The following is a 16,781-nucleotide window of genomic DNA, read 5'->3' as shown; positions in this document are numbered from 1 at the left end:
TGGACCAACACACACACACACACACACACACACACACACACACACACTGGCTATTGGACATGCTGTCTGGGGCTGTTGGGAGTTGCAGAATAAAACATTTGGAGAGCACCGGGTTGGGGAAGCCTGATCCAGTCCATCACACCTTACAGCCTGCTTCTTCAAACACAGTGGTGGGGCAGGATGTGCCACTTTAAAAAAGTGGTGCCATTTTAAACTATACCCCATATTTTTATTATCTAGTCCTCCAGGGTGGGTACCTTTTCCAGTTGCAGCTGGTAACAGCAGTATGGGATGTAGGTCAGCCATAATGTGTCGGCGTAATAAAGCATAAGAAACTGTAAATTTGTATAACTTTTTAGGTAAATGGCAAAAGGAGGACATATATGATACCTGTGCTCAGTTTATCATTTATTTAGAAACTCCCTGCTGTGTTTTTCTTCTCCCCCCGCTTCTTTTCTGTTTATCATACTTCTGTGTACTTTTGGTAAAAGAAAAAGGAAAGAGGGGGATACCATATACAGGGATAAAGTGACAAGGACTCCCAAACCTTCCTGCCACCCACAGTTTCACCCCTGCAGTCTGTCCCCTCCTCCTTTTTGCATTCAGGACTTAGTGAAACCAGCCTGGCCTTCCTGCTGACTGAAACTAGGAAGGAAACCACTGCTTGCAATAGTGGTGTGGCACTGGGGGACAAAATCCTTTCTCAGGGGGATTATGGCTGTGTACATACCGTACATTTAAAGTGCTCCCTCCCAAAAAATGTGTCCAGGGAGCTGTAGTTTATCCCTCACAGAACTACAATTCCCAGGAACCTCAAACTACAGTTCCCAGGTTTCCTGTGTGTGTGTGTGTGTGTGTGTGTGTGTGTGTGTGATTCTGCTCCCCCACTGCATTTTAAAGGCGGGTGGAGATAACAGAAAGGGATATAAAGGCATGCAATTTGGAAAGGGAAAGGTTGTGGAGATAAGAGCTGAAATGGCTAGATCAATTTAGGAAAAAGCTATACCACAGCTGGACAGAATAGCTGCACAAGAAGTCATCTACACCTGGGGAAAACATCCAGCTGTTCCATTGTGTGTGTGTGTGTTTTATAAAAGAAACCACTGGGTTTTCTGAGCTCAGAACTTACCCACCTCAATGATGAATGGAAGAAAAAAACATGGGGTGTTTTGTTCATGGCGTTGTTCAGATGCCCTGTTATTCCACAGTAAATGCCCATTGTGAAAGCAGCCCAAGATATAAAAATGCTGATAGCTTCCTGGGTCTCAGAATTGGGCTGAAGGATTACAGTCTCAAGAACTCTGTTTTCCATTTTTTTGCAGCTTCGTATTTTTGACTCCCTAAAGCTGGTATGACATATAGCGCTGAACACTTTGTTTCCCTGAAGAACCCACCCCTTGAGAGATGCTGAGCTCTGGCAGAATTTTACATATCCCCACAGAGTCTGGCAAGCAGTAAACAATGCCTTCATGTTGTTGCCATGTAAGAGTCCAGCTGGGATCTGCCCACGATGCAGAATGGAAAGGGGGTTGGGGAGAGAAAGAAGGATATTCATATATCCTCCCGCGAAAGGGCAATTTACATTTTTAGCTGGGCATTTTTTTTTTTGGTAGGTTTCCTAATGAAAGTTCAGTTTCTCGGTTTCCATAGAAACTCCTCTTGTTGAGGTGCATGAATAATTTTTATGAAATCAGCAGAGATCTAGGGAAGATTAGCAATTAGTATCCTGTTTTTATTTTTATTTTATTCTAAAGCAAATAATTAACAGCATCACCTCCTCGTTATTCTGGGCAAGGTGGAATGGTGTTTCTGTTTCGTTTCTCTACATGAGTTTTATTTATTTTCCTTAGACCAATATATAATCTTCTGGGAGGTAAAGCCTCAGGATGTCAATTATGAGTCCTGTGAATTCCTCAGGGTCTCTTAACTCCTGTTTGCATCCAGTCACGTCCCAAGTTGGAAAAGAATGTCGCTGTGTTCGTAAGACTATAAGGAAGAGGGCTGCTGGATCTGACTAAGGGTCAACTTGGTCCAACAACCTCTTTCCCACAGCAGCCAAACAGATGCTCTGGCAGGCAGAAAGGAAATTGTCCTTCACCATTACTGCCCACCAGCCACCAGAATCTGGTGACATAATGCCTCTAAACTGGAAGCATCCATTAAGCCAGCAAGGAGGATAACTGTTGATAGACTCATTATCCATGAATGTGTCTAACCATCTTTTAAAGCAATTTAAGCCAGCAGGTCCCATTGGCACATTTTGGTTCCCTAAGTGAATTCTGCGTTGTGCGAAGAAGCGCTTTCCTTTTTGTCTGTCCTGAATCACCAGCCTGCTGCTTGGTTTTGCAGGATGATCCGGTGTTTTGAGAGGGGAAGCAAAGGGCTTCCGCTATCCAGTTCCACCACGCATAATTTCACAAACGCTGCTCATGTCCTTTATTCCATTACTCCCTACAACCTCTCTATTGGGCCTTCAGTCAAAACACTCCCCAGGCTACTTCCATCATGACCCTTCTTCACTTGAATGTTCTTGCCTGGCTGAAATGTGTGTTTGGACTCTGATATAGCCTCATGCATCCCTACATGGGAGATAAAACCATAGAACTGTAGAGTGGAAAGGGACCCAAGGGTCATCTAGCCCAACCCTCTACAATGAATGAATGGCAGCTGAAGCATCCATAACTGATGCCCACCCAACCTCTACTTAAAAAATCTCCAAGGAAGGAGCACCCACCACCTTCCAAGGCAGTGTGCTCTACTGTTGAACAGCTCTTATGATCAGAAAGTTATTCTTGATGTTTAGCTGGGGGTCTCTTTTCTTGTAACTTGAATCAATTTACCCAATTAAACCTACTGGAGAACCTGGCCTCTAGCAGCTGAAATATGAAATGATGCCCTGTCTGCGTTGGGCAAGGTTTTCTGTATTACTTTCTGATTACTTTCATTTTTATATTTTTAGGTGTGAGCGCACGCACGCACACACACACACACACACACACACACACACACAAAATCAGAGAATTGACATGGAAGGATGAGGAATTCTAAAAGATGAAGAAACAGAATAAAAGCAGACCCATCTGAGTTATAAGAAGATGGAGAACACTGAATCTCCAAGGAGAACTGAAACATGAATACTGTCAGAAAAGAGAGGCTACACCAGGTATAGGCAAACTCGGCCCTCCAGATGTTTTGGGACTACAACTCCCATCATCCCTGACCACTGGTCCTGTTAGCTAGCGATGGTGGGAATTGTAGTCCCAAAACATCTGGAGGGCCGAGTTTGCCTATGCCTGGGCAACACAATGGGTCTTCATGTATGCCATGTAAAATGAGGAAGAGTGATGTCCATGCCCCTAGATTTTTAGAAATGTAAGGAGCTGTATTATACTTGCCATTGGGCCCAAATCTCAGAGTGGGCTGTGTGAAGAACACCAGTCGGCCATTTAGGGCCCCTTTTAGCTATCAAGGAATGCAAAACAAGGCATAAAAGAGAAATGCAGTAGCTCATCTGTAGAGCACCTGCTTTGATGCAGAAGGTCCATGGTTCAATCCCTGGCATCTCCAGTTAGGGCTGGGATAGACCCCTGCCAGCCAGTGCAGACATTACTGAGCTAATGGACCAGTGGGCTGACTCAGTAGAAGGCAGTTTCCTTCCCATGTTCTTAACGAAGAGGAAAGGAGCGAAAGAAAGCCACCCTGCTCTTTCTGACATGATTTCGTAGGCAGAAGGAATAAAGCGGAAAAAACACTCAGATCTGCCCCCACGGGGGGAGGAGCCCCCCCTGACAATCAAAGGAAGCCTCCCATCTAGGGCACAAAGGCAGCCCACCGCTCCCCCCTCCCTCCGACTCCTGCTCTCTTTCATTTCGCCAAATGTTAACAGAACCCACTGCTAATGCCTTTGAAGCTTAACGATGATAAAACATTTATTGGCATAAAAGGCAGGCCCCTAGGCAGCCTTTCAGAAAAAGCCCAGCCTCTGATCCCTTCCCAGGGAGCCTCAGACAAACAGGAGAAGAGAAACGGGGAATTGGAGGCAGAGCGGAGAAAGAGAGGCCTTTTTATTTCTTCCAGTCCTGCTGAACGTCCTCGGAGCCTAACAGTGGGCTGCGTGGAATGATCTGCAGACAGCCTTGCTTTCTCCGAGACCTAAATGGAAGCGGAGCAGCGAGCGAAGGAACAGAAAGGTGTGCCTCGTCCACGCATTTAAAACAGACGCGGCACAATGCGCTGCTTGTCTCCCAGAGCCAGCCTGCAGCTCTGAGGGCCACCGTCTCTCAGGCGCAGAGGATGTTGCCACAGGGGCAGCTTTGCCAAGGACTGCAGCGGGGCCTTTGTCAAGCACAAATAAGAGTGCTTCCTGCTCCCTCCCATGCCAAAGGGCTGTGTGTGTGTGTGTGTGTGTGTGTGTGTGTGTGTGTGTGTTTTATTGCATGCTCAGGCTGTTCTCATGCTTATTCAGTGAGGCCAGCAGGATTCCACAAGGCTTCTTAGTTCTGGGACAGATGAGACTAAACATACTCCCGGCTGGCAGGCCGGAATGATGGGAGCATTGTTATGCTGTTTGCATTTACTTTCTGTATGCAGCGCCTGCCCCTTTCAATTCACTGTTTACCCAAATAAAATTTTTTCTTCCTCCAGCCTGTTCTTTGCGCTACAGGACAGGCTTTGTATGTGTGTGATTGCTAGGTGGAAACACTGTTTTGAGAGATGGCTTTATCCACCTGCCCCTTTTCTCCAAAGCACTTGCCTTTCTTTTTTGTCTTTTCCACCTCCATCCCCATCATTCTGCCCGGACACTGAGGTCCAGTGCTGAGGGCCTTCTGGCAGTTCCCTCATTGCGAGAAGCAAAGCTACAGGGAACCAGGCAGAGGGCCTTCTCGGTAGTGGCACCCGCCCTGTGGAACGCCCTCCCATCAGATGTCAAAGAGATAAACAACTACCTGACATTTAGAAGACACCTGAAGGCAGCCCTGCCCAGGGTTTTTAATGTGTGACATTTTAATGTATTTTTAATCTTTGTTGGAAGAAATCCAGCCAGATGGGCGGGGTACAAATAACAACAACAACAACAGGGGGGAGGTTGAGGTTGTGGGGTCCACTGATTCTACAATCTGCGGGGCAGGGGGGGGGCATTGTTGTTGGCATTTGTCTGTCTCAAGAGACAGTGGAGTGTGCCTTCAGGGGTGAAGTCAAACCGCTGCATTAGCAGGGCCAAAGTCACCTCCCCTGGGGTGCAAGCCTGGGCAGTGTGTATTGGAGGTACTGGGCTGCCCGGACAACAAGACCCCCTCTCCCAGCCTCCCTGAATTGGTCCAAAGGAAAGCACCAGCTTGGCTGCAGGAGTTGCTGGAAGGAGGTGTACAAGGGTGAGAACCAAAGCTGGTCAAACTACCCCAGAAGGAGCACGGCGTTTTCTCCACCCAATGTAATACCCCTCTTCTCACACCCCAGACAAGGGGGGAAGAGGAGCTTGTTGCAGCAGGAGAGGGAGACACCCTTGCCTCTTCACTAGCCGGACTCATCTCTGCCTCTTGGGCTCCCTCCTCTCCTGCTTCAGCTTCTGCATCTGATTCTGGACTACTCTCTGTCACAGCCTCTCCCAGCTCACTACGCCCTGTTTCCTCTTCAGCTTCTGACCCTTCCTCCTCCCAGTCTTCTCCCTCTGACCACTCATTGTTGTCTCACTACCACTCCTTGGGCTCTGAGCCTTCTTCCCTTGCGGGTTCCCCAGGTGGTTCCTCCCACAATTCCTCTGCGTCCAACCAGTCCATGACAGAAGGGCTGTGCCACATGTTATTTTGGCACACCTGGATTGGATGCTTGCCACTCCCACATTCACAACAGGCTTCCACATCTCTGTTCTCATCTCCACAGCTTCATAATAAGACAACTCCTCTTCCATGCTGCTGTTTCATCAACCAGCCAGCCGCATCTACACGGCACACAAACATGCACATTCAGTAAATTCCACAATAATCCTTGGCTTCAAACTCCACAGTGATGGTGTGCCCTTTCCCTCCCTCTTGTCTCCTCAATCTCCCTTCCCCTTTAAGAGCTCTCCCAATTCTTTGTCCTCCTCAGCGAAGCCTGTTCTGGCATCAGCTGAAAAGGGCATTCTAATGCAGGCTGAACCAGCCCAGGGCAATTCAAGTACAGAAGGAAAAGCTGAATTAATGATTTAAAAAAAGAGATCACCCATGACAGGAGGGAAAAGAGACACAATGCATAATGTAGGGCTCATCCAGCACATACCTAGGTAAATCTGGGAGGCAGAGCTGGGAATCTCTGCAGATAAAGCAAACTAGGCCTTAGGACAAGGGTGGGAAATCTCAGGCTTGGTGGGGTGGTGATGAATGAGTCCCCTCAGGTCTCTTTATGTGGCCCTGCAATTCTCCCTCGGCCAGGCCTCCTTCCTCAGGTTCCACCACTCACTATATGGACCCAGTTTGTTTTTAATTCCATATAATCATAGAATTGCAACAGTTGGAAGGGACTCAAAGGGTCATCTAGTTTAGCCCACTGCAATGCAGGTATCTCAACTTCAAGCATCCATGACAGATGACCATCCAACTTCTGCTCAAGAACCTCCATGAAGTAGAGTCTCCCATTTCCTGAGGAAATCTGTCCCATTGCCAAACAGCTCTTACTGTCAGAAAGTTCTTCCTGCTGTTTCAGTTGGAATCTCCTTTCTTGTAACTTGACCCCATTGTTTCGATTCGAGCCGTACCCTCCGGAGCAGGAGAAAACAAGCTTGCTCCATCTTCCATGTGAGAGCCCTTGAGATATTTGAAGTTGGCTACCGTATCTCCTCTCAGTCACCTCTTTCCCAGGCTAAACATACCCAGCTCCTTCAACCGTTCCTCATAAGGCTTGGCTTCTAGACCCTTGATCACCCTAGTTGCCTTCCTCTGCACACGTTCCAGCTTGTCAATATCCTTCTTAAACTGTGGTGCTCAGAACTGGCCACAGTATTCCAGGTATTCCACAGTATTCTGAGCAAGTCAGAACAGAGTGGTAATATTAATAATGGTACTATTTGTTAACAGGGCCTAGAACTATCCTCCACCCTCCCTTCATAAAAAATTAGGCAGCAGGACCTGCCCTATATCTTCTGCAGTCAAGACAGCTGCAAATAATTCCTATCACTTCTGCACAATCTTCCTGTTCTCCATTAGGAGAAACAGTGCAATTCTATATGACTGAATGAGAATGATACAGCCACGTGGATGGGACTCATCATACAAGTATTTCCCAATCAGTGCATGACATTGGCACTGAACATGTGGCTGAACATGGGGAGAGGGACCCTAGCTTAGTGCTGAAGCACATGTGCTGCCCACAGAAGGTCCCAGGTCCAATCCTTGGTATCTCCAGCTAAAAAAGCTTAGGCAGCAGATGGTGCCATAGATCTCTCTCTAAGATCCCGGAGATCTGCTGCCAGTCTGAGCAGGCAATACTGGCCTAGACTGGCAAACAGCCTGATATAAGGCAACTTCCACCATACACCCAGCCCATGTAGCATCCAGTCCGCAGTCCACAGAGAAGTGTCTCTTGCACCAATGAAGATGCACACAAAGGCCTGGAAGAGGCGTGGGAAACCTTTTTCTTTCGAGGGCCACATTCCCCCAAGGGTAATCTGTTGAGGGCCACATACCAGTGGTGGGTGGAGCCCAAACCCAAAGTGGTGGGGGTTGAAGCCCAAAGTGGGCACCAACCTGCTTATCTCTTTCTCCTGGGCAGCCCCTTTTCTTTATTTCCCTCAAGAAGATGAAACCTATCCATTCTTAAGGAAATCAGCCCTGAGTGCTCACTGGAAGGACAGATAGTGAAGCTGAGGCTCCAATACTTTGGCCAGCTCATGAGAAGAGAAGACTCCCTGGGAAAGACCTTGATGTTGGGAAAGATGGAGGGCACAAGGAGAAGGGACGACAGAGGACGAGATGGTTGGACAGTGTTCTCGAAGCTACCAGCATGAGTTTGACCAAACTGCGGGAGGCAGTGGAAGACAGGAGTGCCTGGCGTGCTCTGGTCCATGGGGTCATGAAGAGTTGGACACGACTAAACAACAACAAATTTCTCTCTCTTTCTGCCACCCCCTTCTACCCCTGATTTCCCCTGCATGAATTTGGTTTGAAGGCCACAAGTTGCCCATGTTGGATATTATTCTCTCTCTGTGTGTGAGAGAATCATTTGTTCCAGAAACAAGAGAAGAACAGAGGAGAAGTTTCAAGAAGCAGCTGAAGGCTGAGGTTCTTTTGTCTATGCAAGGACATTTTCTGTGGGAACTGTTCTTTGGACATGCATCTTCAACCCTGAAGATACTTCCAAGGCAGGAGCTGCGTTGAGATATAGCTCTGCTATGTATGGATACTGGCACACACGCACAGCAAAAGAGATGCCAGACCCAATCCTTCTAAATAATCCATCAGAGGTTGATGGATTGATCCAACAGCCCATTCCTAGCCAAGGGACTGGATTTGATACTGCGGGGTATGTGTTCATTTTGCTCGAGAGTTTTCTGCTCTCTGCAACCTCATTTCTTTCGCCTATTATTAATGACATCATCCATATAATTTACAGCCAGTCAGCTCCTTCACACAGGCCGCGCTGCTGTAAGCAGCTACTAGAAAATGCAGAAAGATGTAACCAAGAATGCATCAACCTTTGGGGGCCCTGGCTCTGCCGTGTCTCCTGTCCTTTGGGGAGCACTTCTTTATCTTTCCTTAACCTGAAATGATTCATAAATCATAACCCTTTATGCATCAAGAGGCATTCCTGAATTATATATAGCTCTGTTATTTTCTATTACATGCTGAAAAGAGAAAGGATGAGAGAGGGCGTGTGTGTGAAGTCAAAGCGAAGATAAAGAATTAAAAACTTCCTATAAATATTGCATGCTCCTTGATGGGATGGAAGGCCCCACTACCTACAACATTATGATATTAGAGAGCTGTAACGTATTTCACTGTAAAGTTCACTGATGCGCATAAATCCTAGTAGCTCCTGAGCTCACCTCTACAAAATTGCAAGTGGTTAATGTCATAGCACATGCATGCTCATCGCTTGGAATCACAGAATTGCAGAGCTGGAAGAGACTCCAAGAGTCGTCTAGTCCAACGCCCTGCAATGCAGTTATCTCAACTAATAATAATAATAATTTATTTATACCCCGCCATCCCCAGCCACTCTGGGCGGCTTCCAACAAAACACTAAAATACAAAAACCTATTAAACATTAAAAGCTTCCCTAAACAGGGCTGCCTTCAGATGTCTTCTAAAAGTCTGGTAGTTGTTGTTCTCTTGGAAATCTGGTGGGAGGGCGTTCCACAGGGCGGGTGCCACTACCGAGAAGGCCCCGTGCCTGGTTCCCTGTAACCTGGCTTCTCGCAGCGGGGTAACCACCAGAAGGCCCTCGGCGCTGGACCTCAGTGTCCAGGCAGAATGATGGGGTGGAGGCGCTTCTTCAGGTATCCTGGACTGAGGCCGTTTAGGGCTTTAAAGGTCAACACCAACACTTTGAATTGTGCTCGGAAACGTACTGGGAGCCAGTGTAGGTCTTTCAAGACCGGTGTTATATGGTCTCGGCGGCTGCTCCCAGTCACCAGTCTAGCTGCCGCATTCTGGATTAGTTGTAGTTTCCATGTCACCTTCAAACGTAGCCCCACATAGAGCGCATTGCAGTAGTCCAAGCAGGAGATAACTAGAGCATGCACCACTCTGGCGAGACAGTCCGCGGGAAGGTAGGGTCTCAGCCTGAGTACCAGATGGAGCTGGTACTTGACCTGTGCCTCTATGGACAGCTGTGAGTCCAGAATGACTCCCAGGCTGCACACTTGGTCCTTCAGGGGCACAGTTACCCCATTCAGGACCAGGGAGACTAAAGCATCCCTGACAAATGGCCACCCAACCTCTGCTTAGAAACCTCCAAATGATGGCTGCAAAATGAGCAAATGTCCTGCATCACTAGCATCACTGACCCACCTAGAGCTATCTTCCACTACAACTGAGTGAAATAAGTTCACAGGCTCAGCTGCCAGTTTCCAAGGGTAGAGATACCAAGAGGTGTAGCTGCAAGCGGGAGGCAGTTCTATAATAGCAGTGCAGCAACAGAATAGGCAACTTTACTTAAGGACAGGTCTATGCTAAGGTAGAACTGCCCATGTCCTGGCTCCCATCCTAGAGGCGACAACGATGCATAAGAAAGAGAGCTTAATTCAAGGCTTACACCAATTCAGGCCAGATCAAAGGTACAGGCTGCCAATGACATGTCTGAGTTCAATAACGGCATCAGGGTCTGAGACCACACAAAAGCTGTGAAGTCACCTTGATACCTGGTCATGCTCCTCCTAGTGCTTCCTTATGAGACTCTCTCCTCCAACAAGATGGATGTAATTAATAATAATAATAATAATAATAATAATAATAATAATAATAATAAATTATACTCCGCCCATCTGGCTGGGTTTCCCAAGCCACTCTGGGCGGCTTCCAACAGGATATTAAAAACGCAGTAAAATATCAAACATTAAAAACTTCCCTAAAGTTCTTCCAAAAGTCAGGTAGTTGTTTATTTCCTTGACTTCTGGTGGGAGGGCATTCCACATGCGCTTGGAGAAACATGCTTCTCCAAATGGGAGTCTGTTCCCAATGATGGAGAGGGCACCAAACTCTTGGTTCCCCTCCAAGTGAACTATGGACCACTTTTCACAATCAGCAGAATGGACTGTACCACTTCAGGTTGCAGGCGGTAGTGGCTAGGCCGAACCTTTCCTCTGACAAATTCTACCCTCCCAGACCTACAGCCAAAAGAGGCGCAGCCTAGAAACAGCTTGACTATTTGATTCCAGTAATGATTAAAACCAACTGGGACAACGTGCAACGCTATAACTACAAATATCTGAAGGAGCGTCTCCACCTCCATCGTTCTACCTGGACACCGAGGTCCAGCGCTGAGGGCCTTCTGGCAGTTTCCTCACTGCGAGAAGCCAAGTTACTGGGAACCAGGCAAAGGGCCTTCTCGGTAGTGGCACCCACCCTGTGGAACGCCCTCCCACCAGATGTCAAAGAGAACAACAACTACCAGACTTTTAGAAGACATCTGAAGGCAGCCCTGTTTAGGGAAGCTTTTAATGTGATGCATTACTGGATTTTAATATTTTGTTGGAAGCCACCCAGAGTGGCTGGGGAAGCCCAGCCAGATGGGCAGGGTATAAATAATAAATAATTATAATTATAATTATAATTATTATTATTATTATTATTATTATTATTATTATTATTATTATTTAAAGAGTATCCTTAGCTAGATTATAGCTGTTGATCCTACTGAATAATAATTTTACTGTGTGCAGCCAGGATACACCATTCTGCTGCTGGATCCAAATGACCTGGTTGCCCTGGAACAAGAGGAGTTTTTCCCCTGACCCCAGTTTTAATTCCCTTGCATTTGGATTCCGTTCAAAGCCTGTCTGAAAGGTCACTGCTCCCTAAGGAGTTGGCTTTTTAAAATAAAAATATTTTGAGATATTAGAAATACAGGAACATTCTTGGGATTCTTGTCCAGGCCTGTGAGCTAACTGAACAGAAGCCTGGTGGAGCCAGTGGGGAACTGAATGAATCATCCAAACAATATTCTTGCAATTCCCATTTAGGACTGCCAGGGTACTGTCTATGGTGATGTGCATTTGCCTTGGATGCAGCAGGCAGTTGGGCCACTGCTCATTCCACTCCATTCCATTCTATTATTTGTGCCGCCCCCTCTCCAGCTCCGGCCCTGCTCCTAACCACAAGCAAGCAAAGGGACAAGTACCATAGATGCTTGGTCTCTGCAGTGCAATAGAGAATTTCAGAGCAAATGTGTATTTTGAGTTCCAGTCTTCAGTGGGAATGCAGAGAATGCCCTTCAGAAAGCAGAAGCTTCTCTCCAGCCCCTCGCTGCCCTGGACACTTCCAGTTAAACATGTTCCCTAGGTTGCCACCTGTTATGTACTGAGTTGAATAGGATCCAAAAGGCAGCAGTCTGATTGGTCCTAGAACAATAGGATTCAGAATGCAGCAGTCTGATTGGTCCTAGAACAATAGGATTCAGAATGCAACAGTCTGATTGGTCCTAGAACAATAGGGTCCAGAATGCAGCAGTCTGATTGGTCCACAGGAGCCACCCAATTCAGCTCCAGGCGGAAGTGAATCCACAACCTGATTGGCCTACAGGTGAATCCCGGAATTAGCCAATCACGTGGGGCCCATTGTGTAAATAATATATATAAAGCAGACATTATGGGGGAACTTCCATTCCTCCTCACCACTATGAGCTGAATAAAGAGCATGAAATCCACTCTCTGACTCTGAGTATATTTCACCACCCATTCCCGCTTCACGCTTCATGTTAAATGAAGATAAACCAGACCGCAAATTTCAGCATGGGGTTGGCGCAATAAGCAGAGGGGAGAGAAGCACAAGAGCATTTACAGTAATGTTGAATTGAGGTGCTTTGGTGGGACCTGTGTGTTAGTAGCTAAATACGATACACTGCTGGTGGGTTTTGCAGTTAATTTAGCGTATTGCACACAGCTTTTCTTTTTATTCAAGCCTCAAGGTTGCCAGCTTTTGAAGGGCGAGGAGGATCGGTTTGCCAATGGGCACAGAATGTCCATTTAAGTTTTAGGAACCAAAAAGGGGAGATTTGAGCAAAGCAAGAGCGATTGGTGTTCTCTGATTCTGTATCCTGACTCTTTCCCCTTCCCCGGCCTCTCTCGGTGCCCCCCCCCCCGGGATTTTTGCTCTCACATATGCCATGTGCCTGCAGCACAATAGCGTGAAGCAGGTGAACCGCCGAGAATTCGGCCAGGAAGCATCATCAGATGGTGCAGTGGCTCAAGGGAGAAATTTCATTGCTTAGAATGGCCTGATGAACATGCTGCGGCCATATGCTGTGGCCTATGGGGTCATGTGCAAATGAGTGAGGAAAGCATCCATGAAGACCTAGGCAGTCATGTGCCCATCCCTCCTCAAGTTTTACAATGCAGGAAGAAGAAAAATCTCAATACTGAGATTGGGACTAACATCACACAATCCCTGATCCCTGAAGCACACTGAAACTCCCCTCTTATTTTCTCTGTCCTGAAGGCACTCAGCAGCTATAGTTCGCTGTTAGAAGGAGTGGTTCCTATAAAATTCAGGTACAGTATACGATTTCTTTGGGAAAGGCCCACACACAACAGAACTGGATACAAGTCACCCACAGAGAGGTAGATTTATGGCGTGACCATAATTCCAAGATGGAACAAACTCAGATGTATCAAACTGTCTTGTCAACAACAACTGTACAACCTGTATTTTCATAGCGGAAAAGGTCTGCTATGCATTTGCATTTAATTCTGTGCATATGCTCAAGATTTGTTACAAGATAAATTAATCGTTCAGTTGTATTTACAACCTGGGAAGTATAAATATGAGGTGGAATGCAGAGAAAAATGCCCAACCTCAAGTTCTAGTTTCTTCAGTGAGGGGTCTTAAAAATATGTTTGTAGGCATGAGGAATTCAAATCTGCTATTATTTTTGTGATTGGACAACCATTAGCTTGGCAAGTCTATGTTTGATGAAGAAGCACATAAACTGCTTTTGGAAAAACGAAAGAATTTTAACTTGACCTTCTGAAAATGTCAGGTAATGCCATAACAACAACAACTATTACAGTGGTATCTTGGGTTACAGGTGCTTCAGGGTACATACTCCGCTAACCCAGAAATAGTACCTCGGGTTAAGAACTTTGCTTCAGGATGAGAACAGAAATCGCGTGGCAGCAGCGTGGCGGCAGCAGCGGGAGGCCCCATTAGCTAAAGTGGTGTTTCAGGTTAAGAACAGTTTCAGGTTAAGAATGGACCTCCGGAATGAATTAAGTTCTTAATCCAAGGTACCACTGTACTACAATTGCAAGTACTTGGCAATAATTTGTAATGATTTTTATGCAATTTTGCACATGTTTTACTTACCAAGCAAAACTAAATAATATATTTTGAATTCCCAAGTTATGTTACAACTTTTTAGCACCCCTCATTTTTGGAATTTGGAATTTGAAAATTCAACACACCCTAAACACCTGCGGCACAATCTCCTTGGCTAGCGTTCGAAACAGGGATTTCATTCGCTGTGCAGTGGTAGGAAGATCTGAGTTTTAAATGTTTGCTTCTCGAATCAGCTAATCGGTCAGAACAGTTCTCTCACCCTCTCTCTTTATTTGAGCATCCTTGGGGGTGAGAAAGTTGCAGAGAAATGCCACGGAGGGATCATGTCTCTGGACACAAGTGAGTTCAACTACTGTAGTTTCTAACGTTATTGTTGATGCAGTCTTGGGTGGCGGTGGGGGTGGGCATAGATTAAATGAAATCAGGAAGAAAGTGTCAGTCAGAAAAGACATGGCTAGTACGATGAGGAAGCTGGAATGCCAGAAAAATTTGGAAATAGCCCTAAATTATTTTACCTCTCCAGTCCCTTTTGCACCTTATAAAAATGATTTCGGCGTTACAACTCAAACTTCAATTCTATATACATAATTAGATATTTAGACAGGGATATATAGATGGATAGATATAGACATATAAAGGCACTTTTAGAAAATGCAATGGAAGAATAGATTCGTGCCAGAATTCAGACAGATAGATAGAAATGTTTCATGATCAGGATAAAATGAACCAAAGCCAATTAGTAAAGACAGACACTTCATCCTGCATTCAGATGCGGTGAGCCTGTCATTGTGCCTATTTCTGCAGGCACAACACCTCAAGCATACGGAAACTAATTTGCAGAACTGCTCTGCCATTGCTCCTGGGATTCCTTTGTTCTTTGCAGCTAGGATGCTGCCCAGCCATAAGCTATGCTGTATTAATAGCCCGCTGAGAGTGAAGAGCAGATCTGGCTGCCAGTCTCACAAAACAGTGTGTGCCTTGCCTCAATCCGGTGATGATACCTGCCCCTTGCCCAGCCCCTTCACCAAAAAAGCACCCCTCACCACGGTGAAAGGATCTTCCTCTCTTTCTGCAGCCATGGGTGGTTCCCAACCACCACCAATAATTATGCAAGGGAAGAAGACCAGTCACTGAACAACAGGATCCACAGCCCAGATCTTTTGTAGGGACATTGCAAGGTCTGAAGCCTGTTCCGTTAGCATGACTTTTCATGCAGCATGTTTGGAATTATACTCCTGCGGAAGTACTGACCACTTTCAGTTAAATGACTTCACAGTGTGATAGATTCGGGCATCTGTTCATAGGACTTGTGAATCTTGAGCAGCCTTGAAGCTGGCTTGAATCTCCTCTCCAGTATATTTTAAGCAGTACTTCAGAAAAATAAAATGAAATCAAATCAAAGTTTTTCTAAGAATCCACTCCACTAGCTGGATTCCGGAGCGGATTATGTGGCCTGATCAGCCATACAGACTTCCGGAGTGGCTCAGAAACACTGTTATTCTACATTCAATTTGTTACTCATTTCCCATCAAAACTGTTGTCAAGGAATTCCCAGCAAGGAACCTTTCTTTCTCTCTCTCTCTCTCTGAGTCTACATCTGATGATCCCCGGGGGAGACTGTAAGCCTTTGCTATTTAATGAGGCCTTTGATTAATTCGTTTAGTTACCTTCGCTACCACAGAGGCAGGGAAGCTGTCAGGCACATGGCACCGAGCACACCGCATTGATCTATGCACCAGGACATCTCAATCAGCTGCGCCTTCAATGGTAACAAGGCAGCTACGGCTTAATTCCGCCGCTGAACATTTGCAGGAGGGTTGGTGCTAGCCTTCTAGCGAAGCACAGCCGGGCCTTGAACTGCCACTGAGATGAGCACACTTTCAGTTGACATAAGAAGAAAATAAGCACTGTGGAATGCACTTTTGCATTCTTGAGTGGCGGTAAGAAATGTTGCTACTTCTCAGTTGCTGAGCTGCTGTGCAGGGGAACGCAGAGGAAAAGCGAAGTACAGTGCTACCTCTGGTTACGAACTTAATTTGTTCCGGAGGTCTGTCCTTAACCTGAAACTGTTCTTAACCTGAGGTACCACTTTAGCTAATGGGGCCTCCCATTGCCGCTGCACCACTGGCGCACCAACTCTGTTCTCATACTGAGGTAAAGTTCTTAACCCGAGGTACTACTTCCAGGTTAGCGGAGTCTTTGTAACCCAAGGTACCACTGTACGTTGAAGCACGACATGAGAGGTTAGAGTTTAAATTGTAATAAATTAATAAATGGTAGGATTTTGGTTATTTGGTGGTACTGAAGGGAAGATTGGAGGCTAATGGAAAAGTACAGGCTACGCTTTCTTTCCAAGCCAGCGGCTCACCTGGGATAGAGGCAATAACATGACAAAAGGCTGCACTGCTGTGGGGGACAAATACCTCTTGAAAGGACCTTGCTGTAAGATCTGGACTCCCTCCATGCAGACTGAAGATGTACATAGGTGAATACACCATATTTCTTAAAGCTACGACAGTCTCCACCCTGTCTCAATTCTCCAAAGGAGAGCAGACCCTGGGGGAGCTCATGGAACCCTCTGTCATATTACTGCGGCTCAACAGAGAGTGGGGGTGGCATCCAACTTCTTTTTCAATTGTTGTTGTTTAGTTGCTTAGTCGTGTCCGACTCTTCATGACCCCATGGACCAGAGCACGCCAGGCACTCCTGTCTTCCACTGCCTCCCACAGTTTGGTCAAACTCATGCTGGTAGCTTTGAGAACACTGTCCAACCATCTCGTCCTCTGCCGTCCCCCTTCTCCTTGTGCCCTC

At 46.3% G+C, this 16,781-nt stretch overlaps 1 protein-coding gene and 1 long non-coding RNA gene across 4 annotated transcripts in view; both read right to left on the bottom strand.

The window, feature by feature from the left end:
- LOC310702832 overlaps positions 1-16,781 on the bottom strand; it is a 311,903-nt gene that overhangs the window by 1,578 nt on the left and 293,544 nt on the right. The window lies entirely within an intron of this gene.
- TTC7A (tetratricopeptide repeat domain 7A) overlaps positions 1-16,781 on the bottom strand; it is a 183,744-nt gene that overhangs the window by 7,025 nt on the left and 159,938 nt on the right. The window lies entirely within an intron of this gene.

Source organism: Podarcis liolepis (genome assembly GCF_965112155.1).
Source record: "Podarcis liolepis genome assembly, chromosome: 3".
NCBI lineage: Eukaryota > Metazoa > Chordata > Lepidosauria > Squamata > Lacertidae > Podarcis > Podarcis liolepis.
Note: the sequence above shows the minus strand (reverse complement) of the source record. Positions and strands in the feature narration are given on the sequence as shown.